Here is a 22,342-nt window from a genome sequence, read left to right as displayed (position 1 = left end):
CAAAGCAACAAAGAAGTCATGTCAATAATATAACATAATCATAATTATGCTAACGCATCACGATTATCGGTACACTAATTCTACTTAGAATACCTGTACGACCTTGTGCCAATCATGGGACTTGAGCCCACTAAGCTTATTGTCCTTTGAAAATGATCCTTTCAAGCAACGCATGTACCCTGTCGGTGTTTGAAAAGAGGCAATGTCTGCCTTGACTACTGCCTCCTCCCTCGTAGAGAGGATCCACGTTGCTTTCGGGAGGACAACTTTTCCTAAAGCATGCACTTGAGGCCACAAACGAGCATCCTATTCATAGCACACAAGTCTTCTCCCACTCCTCTTGAGTCTTTGGAATCAACCAAGTGTATCCAAATAGTAGCCCCCACATTCTTGAAGATATGCATGGGATCCAAGAGATGATTGATTTGTAACTGACCCCAATAAGGAAGCTCGTGAAAGATCGATAGCCTCTTCATACCAGGAGGAGGTTCCTCTCCATTCACCTCCAAGCTTGAATCCAATCACTTGCCTTCAAATATGATGGTGGTGGATCAAGCTGACCTCCACGTGCGAGATGGTCAAGCAGAAGGTATCGAGCATGACCTTCATAAACATTTTTCCTCATATGTTTGAAGGAGCGTGCAAGCGATTTCAGAGCCGGTCCACAAACAGGACAAGCATTGTACCCACTTGTAACAAGTCCTCGATGCGTGCATGAATGTGTTAGTATAAGACATGCATGCGAAAGAGAGTTATAAAAGCATAATCCCTCATTATACATGTAAAGACACAACCACGTACCTGCGCACTCTCCATATCCTGGGTAGTCATGCATGGTCCATCAAGATACCCCTGACCAAAATACCATTGGTATGTCCAGGAGCTATGGAAATATCAAAGACGTGCACTCCTCTCTATAATATCTGTAACTCCTCTAGCAAAGGTGCCATGTACACGTCCATATTTTTTGCCTTGTACTTTCCTAGCACAAGTAGTGCAAGCATGAGGTGTCCCTTTTTTATTGTTAGCCATGGTGGGATATTGTAATTCACCACGACTATGGGCCATCTCGACCAAGATGTCGAGCGTAACCCGAAAGGATTCATGCCATCCATGGCGAGCCCAAGATGTAAGTTGTGTGGCTCTCTCGCAAAGTCCGGCCACTGATTATCGATGTTCTTCCAAGCTGCACAATCTGCAAGAATCCTGAATGTGTCATCAGTGGACCGATGAGATGCATGACATGTTATCAACTCCGTTATGGATTTGCATCGGAACATGTGTTGTATTCTTGCAATGATGGGAAAGTGTCTCAAGACCTTTACCAGTATCCGCTCACCCTGCAAGTCATCTCTATATCATTGTTCCCCACACTTTGGACAACTAGCCAAATCTCCATGCTCACGACGAAAGAGAATACAATCATTATGACGACCATGGATGGTATCATAATCCATACCCACCGTTGTTAGCATCTTTTTCACTTCATCTCTTGATGCAGGCATGGTATTTAGTGCAGGCAACATCTTTTGGAGCAACCTATGACAATTCAAACATATATAGGCTTCAAACAATGATGATTCGGTATACACTATCCAAATGATGATTCTCAAAACAAACATGATAATTATCAAAACAAACAATATCCAAATAATAAGTCAAATTAATGCAAGAGCTAACCTTATTAAGGCTGAGACACTTGTATCCGACCACCCATGCTTTACTTACAGATTCAAGATTGAGAGACAAGCACGTAGTTTAGACATCCTAGCACCCTCGTACAATTGTGTTGATTGCAACACTCGCATTTTGACCTCAGACTCTAACATCACATGTACATGGGATGTAGTGCCCCTAAAAATGAAATCCATCATATCAACCATACCCTCGTCATCATCCGGGAGACTATAGTCTTGCTCAAAGTGTGAAGGTATATGCGTACCCTCATCACCCTCCTCATCCTATTTTAAGATTTCGTGTAAATATAAGATCTTGTATTTCCTGGTATCCAATAAGACTGCAAACTTAAATAGCTTTGACTTACCGATGGTCCATCAACACGTGCAACACCAACGGTGGGTATTGGTTTGGGCTGCTCCCCATACATCTGCAAGTGGTACATGATAATACGATGTTGATGTCGTACTTCTCGCTTACAATGAGTGCAATGACAATATAACCTCTTCGTAAGCCACTTCATGCTCCCGGGCGTTGGCGCATCATCGGACGAGCTTCCACTCTCGTCCCTTCCATCTGCACACTTTAAGAATCACAACTTAAGTTGCAAGAAAATGTATTAACAGTTATAAAATAGCATCTATGAGCTTCCCTTCATGTTAGAACAAAAAGTGACTTAAAGCGTTACTATATAGCGACTTTTTGCTCTGTTCCATTGCTATATAGTGATGTTTTTAATTAAAAACATCGTTATATAGCGACGGAAAAGCCTCACTATATAGCGACGCTCTGGGTTAAAACCCGAAACTCGTGTCGCATGGCGCTTTCTTTAGCAATCTCCCAATCTTTCAAGTAACCAAGGCGATCTCTTCTCCCACCTATTTTCGACGACCTCCCACCTATTTCTGACAACCTCCCACTCTATTCTCCACTCCTCACCCTTCTCCTAGCTCTTATACTCCCTCTCTACCCTTTTCTCTCTTTGGTTTCTTGAAAGGAAGTTCTTCAAGAGGTGAGTTTGTTTCAACAATGTAGGTTATTTGTTTGTTAGCTTTAGTTTTGTGAGTGCTTCTCCTTGTATTGCTAAACCTATAAACTAGTTTTCATGCTTGTTTTCAAAGGATTGAAACAAAAAACGAGATTTCAAGAAAGAAAGAAGACTCATCTCTTCTAGTCTTTTTTGTATTCCTCTTCCTTCTCTTTCTCCTTGTCTCCTCAATCTCCTCCTTTCAAGAAGTTACTTTTGTAATCTCCTCCTTCCTCTAACATCTTATTTGAAAAATGGTATGTTTCCTCTTTGTTGTAGGGCTAGTCCACAACACCGAGCGGGAAGTACTATTTCAAGTAAGAGCTTCCTCTTTTTTCCATTTATTATTTTTGTTATTTGCTTTGTTCTGCAGCTACCGCCCTAAGCGCTAGCTGCAGTGATGGGCATAGGAACCCTCTCTTCCCCTCTTTTTCCTCTTCTCTCCTTTTCTTTCCCTCCTTTCCTTCTTCTCTCCTTCAATCTCTTTCCTCCTCTTTTTCCCTCTTTCCTTTTCTTCTTCTCTCTTTCTTTCCCTCTTTCCTTTCCCTCTTCTTCTCTCTTTCCCCCTTCTCTTATGCTCATGCATAAACATAAGCATGAGCATAAAAGGAGACATATGCTCATGCTTATGCTTATGCTTGAGCATAAGAGAAGTAGACATATGCTCATGCATAAGCATGAGCATATATCTCTTTTTTCCTCTTTTCTCTTTCCCTCTTTTCCTCTCTTTCTCTCCCTCTTTCCTCTTTTCCAATCTCTCCTTCCTTTCCCTCTTCTTCTCTCTTCTCTCTTCTCCCCCTCTTTCCCCTCTTTCCTTTCCCTCTTATTCTCTCTTTCCCCCTTCTCTTATGCTCATGCATAAGCATAAGCATGAGCATATGCTTATGCTTATGCTTAAGCATAAGCATGAGCATAAGAGAAGGAGACAAATGCTCATGCTTTCCCTCTTTCCTCTTTTCTAGTCTCTCTTTTCCTCTTTCTCCTTTTCCTCTTCTTCTCTCTTTCCCTCTTTCCTCTTTTCCAATCTCTCTTTCCTCTTTCCTTTTCCTCTTCTTCTCTCTCTTTTCCTCTTCTTCTCTCTTTTTTTCGACTTTCTCCTTTCCCTCTTCTTCTCTCTTCTCCTCTTTTCCCCCTCTTTTCCCTCTTTCATGCTTATGTTCTTATGCTCATGCATAAGCATAAGCATGAGCATATGTCTCCGTCTCTTATGCTTATGCATAAGACTCCTCTTATGCATAAGCATAAGCATGAGCATATGAGTAGACATATGCTCATGCTTATGCTTATGCATAAGAGCAGTCTTATGCATAAGCATAAGAGACGGAGACATATGCTCATGCTTATGCTTATGCATGAGCATAAGAGAAGTAGACATATGCTTATGCATAAGCATGAGCATATGTCTCTTTTTTCCTCTTTCCTTTTCCTCTTCTTCTCTCTTTTTCCCTCTTCTTCTCTCTTTTTTTCCTCTTTCTCCTTTCCCTATTCTTCTCTCTTTCCCTCTTTCCTCTTTTCCAATCTCTCTTTTTCTCTTTCTCCTTTCCCTCTTCTTCTCTCTTTCGCTCTTTCCTCTTTTCCCTCTTCTTTCGCTCTCCGTCTCTTATGCTTATGCTTATGCTTATGCTCATGCTTATGCTTATGCATGAGCATAAGAGAAGTAGACTCCTCTTATGCATCCTCTTATGCATAAGCATAAGCATGAGCATAAGAGAAGGAGATATATGCTCATGCTTATGCTTCTTTCCCCCTTCTTCTCTCTTTTCCTCTTCTTTTCTTTTCCAATCTCTCTTTTCCCTCTTCTTCAATCTTGTCTTTGTTGGAAAGGATGGTAATCATATTATCATATAATGGATGCTGGACAGTGTCGAGAGGATAGGTCACCAATTGATTTCATGGAATAGGTGCACCAACAGCAACAAGTTGATTGACGATATTCTTGAATGAGCCAATATCAGTTGTCATAGGAGCTCCAACTTTGTACGGAAAGCTCAAAAGATTACGAAGATAAAGAATCTGAGTGACAGATTTCTTCTCAAAAGTAGAAATGAGATATTCCCATATTGCATGAGAAGAAGGAAGGGCCAATACATCCAGCATAAGAAAATCATGTAGAGCAGATAAAATATACTGACGAGCTACCTTATCAGGAGAATGCCAATCAGCAGAGTCAGATCTCCATTGCTCAAAGAGAGGGCCTTGAGTCACAAGAGCATGATTCAAAGTTGCATCAACAGGTTGGGATGGACAAATGAGATCACCAAGAACAATATCTGAAAGATTATCACCTTCGAGTATCAATAACATCTTTACTTTCCAACTAGGAAAACCGTGTCCTTGAAATAGAGGAACAGATCGTTGGCCAAAAGGAAAACCATTGACGATTATAGACGTTGCCATCATACTTCGAGAGAATATGTTTGTCAGAGCTCACATCAATGATCGAGAATACAATGATTGCTTTGAAAATATAGAACTCTAGATACCCCAAAAAAGGATAGAACGTGAGACGAGAGTATATTAGAAATAGCATGCATGCCAAGAAATCACTCTGATCTTGTTGATCACGAAACCACAATATTTTTGGAGAAAAGCAGAACTTGTCAATCAGAAAATAGAAGTATTTTTGGCAAAAAACACTATGATCGTGCGATCAAGAAACCAATACATTTATCACGAAGCCACAAGATTGTTGGCAAAAAGGAGTATGAGCGTGCCGATCTTGAAACAAAGAAAAAAGAGTCGTCACAAAAATTGCATAACTTTATGCTCCAAAAGAGTTATAAAAATGACTACGAAATGCACCATTGATTGGCTAGAAAATGCTCTCAATTATGTTAGTTGAAAAGGGGAGATTATGATAGATGGGGAGAATTAATCTACATAGGGTTAAGATCCAAAGTTATATAATCATATTTATCTTGTTTATACTCATTTAGAACCTTTATATATATCCTAACAAAAATCCATTACCTTTGTATTAGTGTAGTGTGGGTGTATGGTAGTCACTACCTAGTAGAGAAAGTGCAACACATTTGATCGAGGAGTCATGACAACTATTGGTAAGACAATAGGGATAGTTGAGAGATAAGAATCTCATTACAAGCAAAATGGATTATGTTGGAACCATATTAGATATTTTGCAAGCTAATTTTAGAAAATTTAAAGTATGAAGATTTGGTGTAAAATGGTTCACACTCATCTCTATAGAAGTGATCAAGTTATAGTGTGGAAGGATCCAAGTGGATTTTTTACCATTGATTCAACAAAAATTTGGGACAATCTTATGAGAGGACACTCATCATATATAACCCTATCATGTGAGTTCAACAAAATAATAAAATATTTTTAACTTTTACAAACATTAATTTAGGTAAGAGATTATTTAAAATCATTCTAAATTTTGAAAACAATTTTGTAGGGTATACTATATTAATGCAAATTTTAGATAAGGGATACTACAAATATGCCTTCAATGCATGTGATATAGAGGGTTTATAGATCACGACCCCCATCGAGTCAAAATTGCTACATGATGTTCTAGAAGTGCTAATGTTTGCATCACTAAAGCTTCTAGAAAAAAAACCACATCACAACAAAAAGTCGATAATATGCAAAGAATTGAGCCATTAATAATTTTGGATAGTGTAGGGTTTACCATGCACCTTGTAGTAGTAAAAAGCAAATATAAATGTTTTCACAACAAAAAATATTTGGTATCAATGTTCTCCTCCATCCAGTAAAAATCCAAGCCTCGCTAGGATCTTCCTCGTGAGATTGATGCTCATCCTCTCGATCATTGGTTCCCAAGTCTTGCACATCTTCAACATGTAAATCGAGGTCTCCTAAATCACTTTTTGAGAGACCCTTTGAGGAACTCAAACTATCTTCACTGATGATTGGAAGTGCTAGCATCCAATAATTTTATTTCTTAATCCATTTCATGCTCTACTCCCACATATTCAAATATATGTCTATTTCTAGTGTAGCTTGAATCACAAACCACCAATATTAGTCCACTTGATTGGGTTAGAAGAACACCTAAGACTCAAAATTCATGATATGTCCATGCAAGCTTTAATGAAATCCAAGGGCAAGAGAACACTATAGGTCATTGGTAGAACAAATTTGTCCAAGGTGCATTTTCATGATCTTCGAATCATCTTTCTACCATCCAAATCATTGAATCATGTAAATTACAAAGTATCAAAATTTTAGCTTGATGGGAAATCTACAACTTATTCATAAAAAAATTTCCTAGTTCTTGTGGTTCTGCTCTCCAATCTTTGCCTTGATTTTTCATAATCGACATTGTTGTTTTCCCCTCATTTGGTTAGGATGAAGATTTTAGAGACTTGGGCCTCCATTCCTTCTTTTGCTCTTTATTTAGCACCTTATCATTGCTACTTGAAGATGATGGAAGTACTCTTGTTGCACTAAGTACCTTGGATACCCAAATATAAGTTTTTCCAAGGTAATATCCCTAGGCCTCTAGTAGTCTTGTGGGAGCCCGACGGTATTGTATCTTCCTTTTTGGATGGCGTCGTTTGATCCTTTGATGTCGGGGTTTGTTGTTTACATAATGGGGTGGCTTTTCATGATGTCAAGGTTTTTCTGCAACCCAAATATATGATTCACCTTCAAAGTACCTTGCTTGTAGTAGATCATTTTGGACCCACACTTGCTTGGTTGCTCTTCTCCTTCATTTTCTTTTTCGGTGAGGTGCTTGCCAAGGTTGAGTACAAGAGTTACGGAAAACTTACAAGGAACAACTCAGTTGGCCAAGGAAACATTCAACATTAAAGAACCAATAACCTTAATACAGGTACCCTCTTTGGATTGAATGACTCTAGACAAGATGCTTTAATGTCTCTCAAGAGATGAGGTTGTGGCTTGTTGCTCGCTAATCTGCCATGGCTTGTATTCGGCATGTTGCACCTGCTAATCTTAGCTCTACCCAAAGTTGAGATGGAGTCATATCTATCTCATTAGGATCAATAAAATTGTCAATTCCTAGTTCAATTTGATTAGGTAATACTGCTCTTATGGTATAAAAAGGCGTAATGGAGTTCAGTTATTCATCATCAAGATACATCGTCTGAGTGCCCTAAGCCGTTTTGGTAGACTATTGCTGCCAGTGTATGCATCCGATTGAGTCTTCTAGTTTTGGTAAAGGAGCACACCAAGGTTTATCAAGACTCTTCTCATTGTCCTCTTTCTCATATTTTTAAACCATCTTTACTTGCACAACCTATTGGTGGTATCCGATTCAAAATGCAAATAGATTTCTGGACATAGGGTGAGTCTTCCATGTTTGGAGATCAACCCTCATGACTTGCTGATCTTTCCTTAGATAAATGTTGTTGGAGTGCCAATCATGGATCAATCCTGCCATACACAAGAAAGGTCTCCCTAGTATAGCCTCATACCCAGGGTTGTTTTGGAAATCCAGTACAACCTGACACACCCAATATGTGAGACCAAATGTTTTGATTTTAATGTCCTTGAGTACTCCTATGGGATGAGCCATGCCTAAATCAGCTATTTTAACTACCAAGGAAGTACTCTCTTAGTAAGGACTTCCCCACTTTTCCCAACATTATTTCATGATGATGCTAACACCTGCTCCTCTGTCTAAGATTATTGTAGGTTTTTGATAATGGAAGGAGATGGGTAACACTTCATTTGTGTCATCACTCTTAAAGTATTGGCCTAGTTTATTGACTAGCACCCTTGGAAGGTCTTGAGCGTGATTGGGAGATTCAACATTCTCACAAGATTAGTGAATTGGGGCATCATTATTTGCCCATTCATCCATCCAAGAGGTCTCTCCATAGAGTAGGATTACCTTCTAATAGTGTCACGATGATCATCTTAATCTCAATGGATAGGTATGAGGCTAATCTTGCAATGTCTCGAGGACTAGTGATAGGTTACCTGACTATTGATTCTGACTCTTCTAAGCCATATAAGGACATGTTGTCATCCCCCTTTAGTTGTTGCAAGGCGGGGTCTTCTTCAAACATCCAATGCACTAGAGTGGCTTTGTCTGTTGAAGGGCATGACAAACCTTCTTCATATAGCTGTCTGATAGTAATTAATTAAGGTTGTGGGTTAGATATTAACATGTGTCAGTTCAGCAGGATATTGTTATGTGTAGAAGTGAGTAGGATAGAATAGATGCATCTTGGAAGAGGAGTGAGAGCACAAGATGCAAACCAAAAGTGTTGTTCTCTTAGATTGTGGGAGAGGTGACTCCCTCTTATAGAAATGGGGAGAGGGTGGCCTAGATCAAAGGCACCTTCCCTACATCAGTGGCACAATCAGCCCCTACATCAATGGGACTGGCCTAAATCAAAGGAACCTCCCATGTGGGCGCCTTTGTGCATACAACATCACTTAGGTCACACACTAGACACATCATAGCACTAGATGTGCTTCTACAACACACACACACACACACACACACACACGGACGTGACTCCCCTAAATGCACACATGCACCATAGAGCAAGCCCTTGACCATACTTATCCCAACATACCCCCCCTCAAGGGTTTGCTCTTGCAATGTCATTGACGATTCATCTAGTCACATAGTTTCTCATGCCATCTCATGGTGTGGTGAAGGATAAATCTATGGCTAGGATCTAATGCTAGCAAAGGTGCCCAGGGGTCAAGGTTTACAAAAATGGGATAGATCCAAAACATATCACATGGCCTACATCATATGGTGACCAGAGGTGATTTACAAAAGACAAAACATGTGACATTCTTTTTGGAGTACTACTCCAAGCAGAGAACCTCAAAATTTGACTACATGACCAAGTGATGATAAACATTTGAATTCAAAGACAAGTTTTACTCAAAAGGCAAAGTCCTTGTCTTCTACCACAAAGTTTGATTGTGAATTTGTTGAAGTACTTTCCTCAATCAGATTTCCCTTGGTATTCTTTGTAAATGCTTGATCATCTTCAAGCTTTCTAGTGTCCAAAAGTGGTGTCTTTTGTTGAAGAGACTCACAAGCAATATGAGTATCATCCTTCATTTTGAAAACTTTGAGGAAGCCTTTTATGTTGATCTTGACATCCATATACATTTTGTCATTTTCCAAAGGGGTTGGCATGAAATTCAAATGTGAAGAGAGTAGATCTCCCTTTTTTAATGATAGCACCAAGAATATCTCATCATCAAGAATGTTGTACTTGAGAAGTACAAAACATTTCCAAAAGGAAATATACTTTGAAACATAGTCATCAATATTTGCATCCATTTGTTCACCTATATGAGTGATCATAGACTTCATGATTGTAGAGGAGAATTCCATAAAGTTTGTATCACCATATGCATACCATACTTTCTCGTCTCCATATATGTTGGCATGTCTCCACCATGTTATGCTTCAATGCTTTTAGAACTGAAGTCTCCTATCAATGCATCAACCTCTACACACATTTGTACTTATTTTCAAGCATGAAGCCTCTCAAAAACTGTTTTCTTCTTCTTGAGGTAGAGTTTCATTCAATAACAACAAGAATTGGGCCCTAACAACAATCACCCAAGAATCTTGATTGGAATTCTACTAAGAAGAAACTACCCCACAATGTGGGAAACCTTCAAGGAATGGGTCGAATCTACAAGAAGTGTCCTAGAATAAGAAAAGATATATATCATGATGGGGTTTGGACATGGGAATGGAAAGATATAGGGAATATTCCTTCCTTATAGAAGAATATTCCTTATAGGGAAGGAATATTCCCTATATCTTTCCATTCCCATGTCCAAACCCCATCATGGCATATATAATTGGAAACCTCTCAAAGAGTAGATTCTAAATATGCCAGGTTCGACAAGTATTCAATTAATTTGCCAAAAAATTTCCATGCCCCCCTTTTTTTAAAGAATATTCTTAAGTGGATTTTTAAAGGTTCCCAAAATGAGCCCCAAATTTCCCTAATGCAAACAACAAAATTAAAGCAAGTACCTCACATTTTGATGTGGATCTAAGAAAGGTACTTAAGGGGAAATATTGGGTAGGATGTAAATTTTATACAATTTACAAAAGAGTGGTATAAAGTGGAATGTCTCTAAAGGCATAACATCATGTGTATAAAGAGATCTTAGAGATTAGGGTTGTCTATATAACATTGTAACCCTCAAAACATTCACTGAGAGAAGTTCATATTAATCAATTGGAGGCATAATAATCTCAAACTATAAGGAATATGGAGTGTGAGGCTCATGCTCAATTTGCCGCCTGCATGATTGCATTACATGTGATGGGATCATTAGTCGAATACCATCTTCCTTGAAGGCGAGTTATTGTCAAGGTACATGGAGAGAAAAAGAAGAGCATCTACTAGAGAGACTTTTAGTATTACATGAACTTCCTCATTTTCTTTAGTAGCTAATCAATCACGTTTAGATCATATGCATATTTTTCAAGAATGTGGGATGTGCCATGTGCACATATTTGGTTGGTATAGGGAGAGGGGGGGAGCATGAGAGGACTTTAGAGGATGCTTGTCAAAAGATAAAGACATCTGTACACCAAATTAGCAATGGTGGGAGGTATGCTTTCTATCATGATCCAATATCATTTTAGTACATTCATAAGAGCTTTAATGAGTAAAATTATAATCTTTCTTTGCATGTGGTAAAGATAGACCTCTTTAAATGAGATCTCCTTGTCATGGTCGATAAGGCCAACTTAGTCTCCATCAAACTTGTGTGCCTACTTGGCTAAGGTGATCAAAGAAAATACCCTAACAAAAGAGAAAGTGAAATTTTGAAGAGAAGTTAAGTAAGTTTTGTATTCTCAATAGCAAAGACTTGCAAAATTTGTTGGGGAGGAGAGATACAAAGAGGCTAGGAAAGATAGAGAATCTACCTACAAGAAGAGATACAAAGAGGCTAGGAAAGAGAGATTAGCTATTTACAAGGAGTAGATTTGGACAAAGTAAAAGTACACAACCGTATTCAAAGGACCTTGATATTCTCTCTAATGGTAGGTATAGTGATTGTCTACAACTAGATCTTTCTATGGTCAAATAAAGTGGGGTAGAAGTGCATGAAGTTGGAGTCACAAGGGGATATGAACTGCAATGTGTAGCAAGCCTCTTGAGTCTTACTATTTAACTTGACCCATTACATTGAGTTTTCTCAATAATCATGGCCGAAATAACTATAATATGCACCCTCATTGTACAAAAATCATAGTGCATTGCAGTCATATGGACAACATTTTCATATAGAGCACATTTATTCAAAGAGGGCCACATTTGATTGTGGGGCCATGGCTAGCCTTAGATAGTTGTGCATGAATATTAGATGCCAATTGAGTCCTTTCCACAAGATTACTTTTTTGTGGGACCATATATAATATCTTAGAATTTAAATTTAGATAATTAAGAGAGGGACTCGGGAGGATATGGTGTGACATGAGGATGATACGCGGGAATGGGAGTATGAGATGGGACTATGAGATGGGAGGAATGAGAGAAAAGGGGGATGGGATGAGAAAGACAAACTAAGGTACAAGTAAAACACGTTATGCATAAGCTCACGTGAGACTCTGAGATCACGTGTACGTGGGATGTAGTGCCCCTAAAAATGGAATCCATCATGTCGACCATACCCTCGTCGTCATCTGGGAGACTATAGTCTTGTTGAAAGTGAGAAGGTATATGTGTACCCTCGTCACCCTCGTCATCCTGTCATAAGCTCATTCGTGTAAATAGAAGATCTTCTAATTCCGGGTATACAATAAGATTGCGAACTTAAATAGCTTTGACTTACCGATGATCCATCAACATGTGCAACACCAACGGGGGGTACTGGTTCCGGCTCCTCCCCATACATCCGCAAGTGGCGCATGATAATACGACGTTGATGTCGTACTTCTCGCTTGCAATGAGTGCAATGACAATATAACCTCTCCGTAAGCCACTTCGTGCTCCCGGGCATTGGCGCATCATCGGATGAGCTTCCACTCGTCCCTTCCATCTACACTTATAAAACCAAAACATAAGCATGAAGAGGAGATGTACACAATTATGAGCATAGCATGTTTAATTTGAGCTTCTCTTGAGGCTATATAAAAAGAATGACATCGCTATATAGTAAGGATTGAAACAAAAAATCCTATATAGTAAGGCTATGTAGTAAGAGGAGATATTGACAATTATAGGCATAGCATGTTTGAGTCACAAGAGGCCTCATTAAAAAACAAATAGTAAGCGTCGCTATATAGCGACGCTCTGTTCCGTCGCTATATAGCGACGATTTTAATTGAAAGCGTCGCTATATAGCGACGTTTTCAATTAAAAACGTCGCTATATAGCGACGAATAAGCGTCGCTATATAGCGACGCTGTGGGTTAAAACCCGAAACGTCGAAACCCGCGGCGTTTTGCTCAAAGCTTTCCTAATCTCTAAACTAAGCTCTCCAAAATCTCCTCCCACCTATTTTCACTGACCTCCCATCTATTCCAAGCAACCTCCTACCCTATTTCCCACTCCTCACCCTCCTCCTACCTCTTGTGCACCCTCTCTCTCCTTTTTCCCTCTTTGGTTTCCAGAAAGAAAGTTCTTCAAAAGGTGAGTTTTTTTCAACAATGTAGGTTGTTTGTTTGTTAGCTTTGGTTTTGTGAGTGTTTCTACTTGTATTGCTAAAGTTTTAAACTAGTTTTCATGCTTGATTAGAAAGGATTCAAACAAAAAACGAAATTTCAAGAAAGAAAGAAAGAAACTCACCTCTTCTTTCTGTATTTCTCTTCCTTCTCTTCCTTCTCTTCTCCTCAATCTCCTCCTTTCCTTGTCTCCTCAATCTTCTCTTTCCTTGTCTCCTTTCAAGAAGTTGCTTTTGTGATCTCCTCTTTCCACTAACATCTTATTTGAAAAAATGGGTTGTTTTCTCTCTTTTGTAGGGCCAGTCCACTACACCGAGCGGGACATAGTCTCTCTTTTGTGGGCCCAGTCCACTACACCGAGCGGGACATACTTTTACAGGTAAGTGCTTCCTCTTCTTTCCATTTAAGCTTTTTGTTATTTGCATTTGCCTGCAGCTAGCGCCTTAAGCGCTAGCTGCAATGATGGGCGTAGGAACCCTCTCTTCCCCCTTCTCTTTTTCTCATTTTCCCCCTTCTCTTTTTTCCCTCTTCTCTTATTCTCTCTTTCCCCCTCTCTCTTTTCCCTTCTCTCTTTCCTTTCCCCCTTATTCTCTATTTCCGCATCCCTCTTATTCTCTTATGCTTATGCTTCTCTCATTCCGCATAAGCTCCTCCTCTATTTCCGCATGAGCATAAGCATGAGCTTATGCTTATGCTTATGCATAAGCATAAGCATAAGCTCATGCTTATGCTCATTCATGAGCATGAGCTTATGCGTAAGTTTTCGCAAGAGCTTATGCGGAAATAGAGAATGAGAGAAGCATACGCTTCTCTCATTCTCTTTTTCCGCATAAGCTCCTTCTCTCATTCCGCATAAGCTCCTTCTCTATTTCCGCATGAGCATAAGCATGAGCTTATGCTTATGCTTATGCTTATGCTTATACATAAGCATAAGCATAAGCTCATGCTTATGCTCATTCATCCGCAAGAGCTTATGCGTAAGTTTCCGCAAGAGCTTATCCGCAAGTTTCCGCAAGTGCTCCTTCTCTTTTTCCGCATAAGCTCCTCCTCTATTTCCGCATGAGCTTATGCTTATGCTTATGCATAAGCATAAGCATAAGCTCATGCTTATGCTCATTCATGAGCATGAGCTTATGCGTAAGTTTCCGCAAGAGCTTATGCGGAAATAGAGAATGAGAGAAGCATATGCTTCTCTCATTCTCTTTTTCCGCATAAGCTCCTTCTCTCATTCCGCATAAGCTCCTTCTCTATTTCCGCATGAGCATAAGCATGAGCTTATGCTTATGCTTATGCTTATGCTTATGCATAAGCATAAGCATAAGCTCATGCTTATGCTCATTCATGAGCATGAGCTTATGCGTAAGTTTCCGCAAGAGCTTATCCGCAAGTTTCCGCAAGTGCTCCTTCTCTTTTTCCGCATAAGCTCCCTCTCTTTTTCCGCATGAGTTAAAACTCAGATTTCCTAATCCGCCAAATGTGGAGTTTAATAACAGTTATATGCTCGAGCGCATGGGTTTGGTCCTAAAGCATCGCAGATCAACCATGCGTACTTCCATTACAAAGGGGTTGTCTAAACCCAGCTGGGCAGACAAAGCTGATTGGAAGTTCTTGAAGAAGCAGAATAGGGACCATCCTGAAATGTTCGAGGGTCAGAGGAGGGCTGCGAAGAGACGGCTGGATGTCGTAGGTACTTCGCACTTTGGTGCAGGTGGACGGTATGCGTTCGAGGCAACCGTGGTAAGTTTACTTCTTTCCATTTAATGTATTGTTCTATTTGTTTTACTTACATATTACATGCACTTTAGCTAACTCTAACTCTCGTAAATTGGATCCACAGCAAGCTGCGATGGGTCGTCTTCCTACGGATGCAGAGACGCGGCGCGCATTTCGGATAGGAACCAAGCCGTGGTTCATTGAGCAAGAGGCAATGGGAGCGACAGTCGATTGGGCTGAGGTGGCTGCTCGCACGGTATAAGTTTACTCCTGCTTGTAATCTCACTTTTTAATTTAAGTTCCAATCTAATTTTCGATTTATATGGTTCACTCTCAGGGTCAAAGCTCAAGCGTCCCATCATCAGAGACGAGCGATCAACAGGGGCAAGGATCGGACGCAGGTGCCGATGACGAAGGAGAAGACGCAGGTGTCGGGGACGAGGGAGAAGATGCAGGTGCCGAGGACCAGGGAACAGCCCAACAAGACGATTCGGATTCGGATTCGGATTAGTAGTGGTAGTAGCATTTTTCATATCCGCTCGTTAGAGCCATTTTGTATCGCCCTTTCACAGGGTAATTTTGTTTCAAACACAGTTGTATATGTATATGCATTTCTTCCTCATCGTTCACAAGAACAATTTTGTATCACCCTGCAAGCAAGGGAAATTTTGTTATAAAAAACTTTCTTTTGTAATTACAAAAAAAAAAAAAAGGTTAGTGGGGCTAAACAGGGCTTCCTTTTGGCCCTGTTTAGCCCCACTAACCATTTTTTTTACCTTCTGTTAATCGTCGCTATATAGCGACGTTTACCAGTGTCGCTATATAGCGACGATTAACAGAGTCGCTATATAGCGACGATTAACAGAGTCGCTATATAGCGACGTTTACATCGTCGCTATATAGCGACGTTTACATCGTCGCTATATAGCGACGATTATCAGCGTCGCTATATAGCGACGGTTTATAGCGACGCTCCTTTTCCGACGATTTTAACGACTTTTATAGCGACCTTTGCGCCCGTGAAAAAAAAAAAATTTAATGTAAAAAGCGTCAGAATATGCATGAGCTTATGCTTATGCTAATGCTTAAGCATAAGCTCATGCTTATGCTCATGCATGAGCATGAGCTTATGCTTAAGTTTCCCCCTTCTTTATTTCTCTATTTCAACATAAGCTTATGCATAAGCATGAGCTTATGCGGAAATAGAGAATGAGAGAAGCTTATGCTTCTCTCATTCTCTATTTCCACATAAGCTCATTCTCTATTTATTTATGCATGAGCTTATGCTTATGCATGAGCTTATTTGGAAATAGACAATGAGAGAAGCATAAGCTCATGCTTATGCTTCTCTCATTCTCTGTTTCCGCATAAGCTCATCTCTATTTCCGCATGAGCTCATGCGGGAATAGAGAATGAGAGAAGCTTATGCGAAAACTCATTCTCTATTTCCGCATAAGCTCCTCCTCTATCTCCGCATGAGCATAAGCATAAGCTCATGCTTATGCTCATGCATGAGCATGAGCTTATTCTTAAGTTTCCACATAAGCTCATGCTTATGCATGAGCTTATGCGGAAATAGAAAATGAGAGAAGCTTATGCGGAAACTCATTCTCTATTTCAGCATAAGGTCCTTCTCTATATCTCACTCTATTTCCCCCTTCTCTCATTTCCCCCTCATCTCTTTCCCCCTTCTCTCATTCGCATAAGCTTTCCCCCTTCTTTATTTCTCTATTTCCCCACAAGCTTTCTCTTATGCATGAGCTTATGTAGAGATAGAGAATGAGAGAAGCTTCTCTCATTCTCTATTTCTGCATAAGCTGAGCTTATGCAGAAATAGAGAATGAGAGAAGCATAAGCATGAGCTCATGCTTATGCATGAGCTTATGCGGAAATAGAGAATGAGAGAAGCTTATGCGGAAACTCATTCTCTATTTCCGCATAAGCGCCTTCTCTACTTCTGCATGAGCATAAGCATGAGCTCATGCTTATGCTTATGCTTATGCATAAGCATAAGCATAAGCTCATGCTTATGCTCATGCATGAGCATGAGCTTATGCTTAAGTTTCCGCATAAGCTCATGCTTATGCATGAGCTTATGCGGAAATAGAGAATGAGAGAAGCTTATGCGGAAACTCATTCTCTATTTCCACATGAGCATAAACATGAGCTTATGCTTATGCATAAGCATAAGCTCATGCTTATGCTCATGCATGAGCATGAGCTTATGCTTAAGTTTCCGCATAAGCTTATGCTTATGCATGAGCTTATGTGGAAATAGAGAATGAGAGAAGCTTATGCGGATCTCATTCTCTATTTTCTGCATAAGCTCATTCTCTATTTCCCACTCTATTTCCCTCTTCTCTCATTTCCCCCTCATCTCTTTCCCCCTTCTCTCATTTGCATAAAATTTCCCCCTTCTTTATTTCTCTATTTCCCTCTTCTCTCATTTCCCCCTCATCTCTTTCCCCCTTCTCTCATTCGCATAAGCTTACCCCCTTCTTTATTTCTCTATTTCTGCACAAGCTTTCTCTTATGCATGAGCTTATGCAGAAATAGACAATGAGAGAAGCTTCTTTCATTCTCTATTTCCGCATAAGCTGAGCTTATGTGGAAATAGAGAATGAGAGAAGCATAACCATGAGCTCATGCTTATGCATGAGCTTATGCGGAAATAGAGAATGAGAGAAGCTTCCCCCTCATCTCTTTCCCCCTTCTCTCATTTCCCTCTTCTCTCATCTCCCCCTCATCTCTTTCCCTCTTCTCTCATTTCCCCCTCATCTCTTTCCCCCTTCTCTCATTCGCATAAACTTTCCCCCTTCTTTATTTCTCTATTTCCCTCTTCTCTCATTTCCCCCTCATCTCTTTCCCGCTTCTCTCATTCGCATAAGCTTTCCTCCTTCTTTATTTCTCTATTTCCGCACAAGCTTTCTCTTATGCATGAGCTTATGCGGAGATAGAGAATAAGAGAAGCATAAGCATGAGCTCATGCTTATGCATGAGCTTATGCAAAAATAGAGAATGAGAGAAGCTTATGCGGAAACTCATTCTCTATTTCTGCATAAGCTCCTTCTCTACTTCCACATGAGCACAAGCATGAGCATGAGCTTATGCTTAAGTTTCTGCATGCTCTCATTCGCATAAGCTTTCCCCCTTCTTTATTTCTCTATTTCTGCACAAGCTTTCTCTTATGCATGAGCTTATGCGGAAATAGAGAATGAGAGAAGCTTATGCGGAAACTCATTCTCTATTTTCGCATAAGCTCCTTCTCTATTTCCGCATGAGCATAAGCATGAGCTTATGATTATGCTTATGCTTATGCATAAGCATAAGCTCATGCTTATGCTCATGCATGAGCATGAGCTTATGCATAAGTTTCCGCATAAGCCTTTCCCCCTTATCATTCCCCCTCATCTCTTTCCCCATTCTCTCATTTGCATAAGCTTTCCCCCTTCTTCATTTCTCTATTTCCGCACAAGCTTTCTCTTATGCATGAGCTTATGCGGAAATAGAGAACAAGAGAAGCTTCTCTCATTCTCTATTTCCGCATAAGCTCATTCTCTATTTCCGCATAAGCTTATGCTTATGCATGAGCTTATGCGGAAACAGAGAATGAGAAGCATGAGCTTATGCTTCTCTCATTTTCTATTTCCGCATAAGCTCATTCTCTATTTCCACATAAGCTTATGCTTATGCTTCTCTCATTCCCCCTCATCTCTTTCCCCTTCTCGATTTCCCCCTTCTCTCATTCTCTATTTCTGCATAAGCATAAGCATGAGCTTATTCTCTCTAACTCTTATTCACTATTTCCCTTTTCTTCCTCTTCTCTTTCCTTTCCCTCTTCTTTCCTTTCCATCTTCTTTCCCTCTTTCCTTTCCCTCTTCTTTCCTTTCCCTCTTCTTTCTTCTTGCCTATGCCTATGCTTATGTTTGTTTTTTTGTTTTCTGTTTTCGTGTTTGTGTTTATGTTAGACATGGGATCATGTCGCTCATCTGACGAGTACGGACAGCCTCGCAGGAGGAGATCTCACGATCTATATGCTCCAGAGGACTTTGATTCCTCTCATGCGACTACCCCGAGGACTACCCCTGGTCCGCAACTCCTCTCGGACCTAGCACTATGACTACCCCTGGTCCGACTCCTCTTCCACGTAGCACTGTGACTACTCCTCGGGGAACTCCTTTTCTAGCCACGCATGGCTTTGTCGAGAGTCTCGACGAGTTTGTAGCGCAGATGAGCGATGAGGAGGCAGCGAGATTCTTCTCTCTGCTCTCTCAGAGGACCTTAGCAATTCCTTTCCCTACGTCGATGGGTGGACGTACTGGCCAGCCATCCCCTCACGCCCCTTCGACCGCGGGATCATCACCTGCACATGCCTCTCGCAAGGGAAGGAAGAGTAGGACGAGCGGCTCATGTTGTGCTGACTTAGGAGATGTAGACGAGTCAGCACACTCACGCTCCTTTAGGTCTCCACTTGGTCTGGAGACATAGTATCAGTCAGGTCCCTTTCCCTCTCCTAGTCCCACTGCTACTGCTCGCTCCGCTGCTCGCTCCGGAAGCACTCGCGCAGCTTCCACTCCTTCAGACTCTGCTACCGTCAGTCCCCCTTACTCATCAGGGGATCTCTTCTATCAAATCACATCTGCCGGAGAGATAATAGAAGATAAACAGGGCAAAGCAGTGATGGCCACCATGAGGAGGTTGATGAGTCATCACTTCAAGAGCGGCATAAATACTAATTGGCAGTATCAAGATGCCCAAAAGAAGCAGGTGGTGATCGATGAGCTAAAACAAAGATACCCTAATCCGCCAAATGTGGAGTTTAATGACAATTATATGCGAGAGCGCATGGGTTTGGTCCTGAAGCATCATAGATCAACCTTGCGTACTTCCATCACAAAGGGGTTGGCTAAACCCAGCTGGGCAGACAAAGCTGATTAGAAGTACTTCAAGAAGCAACATAGGGACCATCCCAAAATGTTCAAGGGTCAGAGGAGGGCTGCGAAGAGACAGCTGGATGTCGTAGGTACTTCGCACTTTGGTGCAGGTGGATGGTATGCGTTCGAGGCAATCGTGGAAAGTCTACTTCTTCTCATTTAATGTATTGTTCTATTTGTTTTACTTACATATTACATGCACTTTAGCTAACTCTAACTCTCGTAAATTGGATCCACAGCAAGCTACGATGGGCCATCTTCCTATAGATGCAGAGACGTGATGCGCATTTTGGATAGGAACAAAGCCGTGGTTCATTGAGCAAGAGGCAATGGGAGCGACGGTCGATTGGGTTGAGGTGGCTGCTCGCACGGTATAAGTTTACTCCTACTTGTAATCTCACTTTTTAATTTAAGTTCCAATCTAATTTTTGATTTGTATGGTTCACTCTTAGGGTCAAAGCTCAAGCATCCCATCATCGGAGGCGAGCGATCAACAGGGCCAAGGATCTCAGACACACGTGGCGACGCAGGTGTCGAGGACCAAGGAATAGGCCAACAAGACGAAGATGATTCGGATTCAGATTCGAATGAGTAGTAGTGGTAGTAGCATTTTATATATCCGCTCGTTTGAGAAATTTTGTATCGCCCTTTCGAAAGGGTAATATTGTTACAAACACTATTGTATATGTCCGACATGTATATGCATTTGTTACTCATCATTTCACAAGAACAATTTTGTATCACCCTGCAAGCAAGGGAAATTTTGTTATAAAAAACTTTCTTTTGTAACTACAAAAAAAAAAAAGGATTAGTGGGGCTAAACAGGGCCAAAAGAAAGCCCTGTTTAGCCCCACTAACCCTTTTTTTTTACTTCTGTTAATCGTCGCTATATAGCGACGTTTACCAGTGTCGCTATACAGTGACGATTAATAGTGTCGCTATACAGCGACGTTTGCATCGTCGCTATATAGAGACGTTTGCCAGTGTCACTATATAGCGATGCTTTATAGCGACGGTCCTTTTTCGACGCTTTTAGCGACACTTATAGCGACGTCTGCGCTCGTGAAAAAAAAAAATTTTAATGTAAAAAGCGTCGGTATTTTCGTCGGAAAATGGCATGTGCCTTGTAGTGAAGCATGCAAAAGAATCAATAGAGGCAGGAATTATTCTCTAGAGTTATAAAAATGACTACTAAATGCACCATCGATTGGCTAGAAAATGCTCTCAAATATATTAGTTGAAAAGGGGAGATTATGATATATGGGGAGAATTAATCTACATAGGGTTAAGATCTAAAGTTATATAATCATATTTATCTTGTTTACATTCATTTATAACCTTTATATATATCCTAACAAAAATCCATTACCTTTGTATTAGTGTCTGGGTGTATGGTAGTCACTACCTAGTAGAAAAAGTGCAACACATTTGTTCGAGGAGTCATGACAAACTTTTGGCAAGACAATAGGGATAGTTGAGAGATAAGAATCTCATTACAAGCAAAATGGATTATGTTGGAACCATATTAGATATTTTGCAAGCTAATTTTAAAAAATTTAAAGTATAAAGATTTGGTGTAAAATGGTTCACACTCATCTCTATAGAAGTGATCAAGCTATAGTGTGGAAGGATCCAAGTGGATTTTTTACCATTGACTCAACAAGAATTTGGGACAACCTTATGACGGGACACTCATCATATATAACCCTATCATGTGAGTTCAACAAAAAAATAAAATATTTTTAACTTTTACAAACATTAATTTAGGTAAGAGATTATTTAAAATCATTCTAAATTTTGAAAACAATTTTGTAGGGTATACTATATTAATGCAAATTTTAGATAAGGGATACTACAAATATGCCTTCAATGCATGTGATATAGAGGCTTTATAGATCACGAACCCCATCGAGTCAAAATTGCTACATGATGTTCTAGAAGCACTAATGTTTGCATCACTAAAGCTTCTAGAAAAAAAACCACATTACAACAAAAAGTCGATAATCTGCAAAGAATTGAGCCATTAGTAATTTTGGATAGTGTAGGTTTTACCAAGCACCTTGTAGTAGTGAAAAGAAAATATAAACGTTTTCACAACAAAAAATATATGGTATCAATGTTCTCCTCCATCCTATAAAAAATCCAAGCCACACTAGAATCTTCCTCATGAGATTGATGGTCATCCTCTTGATCATTAGTGCCCAAGTCTTGCACATCTTCAACATGTAAATCGAGGTCTCCTAAATCATTTTTTGAGAGACCCTTTGAGGAACTCAAACTATCTTCACTAGGGATTAGAAGAGCTAGCATCTAATAATTTTATTTCTTGATCCATTTCATGCTCTACTCCCACATATTCAAATATAT

Source organism: Dipteris shenzhenensis, chromosome 16 (genome assembly GCF_047967505.1).
Source record: "Dipteris shenzhenensis isolate YYH24624 ecotype China chromosome 16, Dip_SZ_1.0, whole genome shotgun sequence".
Taxonomy (NCBI): domain Eukaryota; kingdom Viridiplantae; phylum Streptophyta; class Polypodiopsida; order Gleicheniales; family Dipteridaceae; genus Dipteris; species Dipteris shenzhenensis.
The sequence above is the reverse complement of the archived record's forward strand: the minus strand, read 5'-3'. Positions refer to the sequence as shown.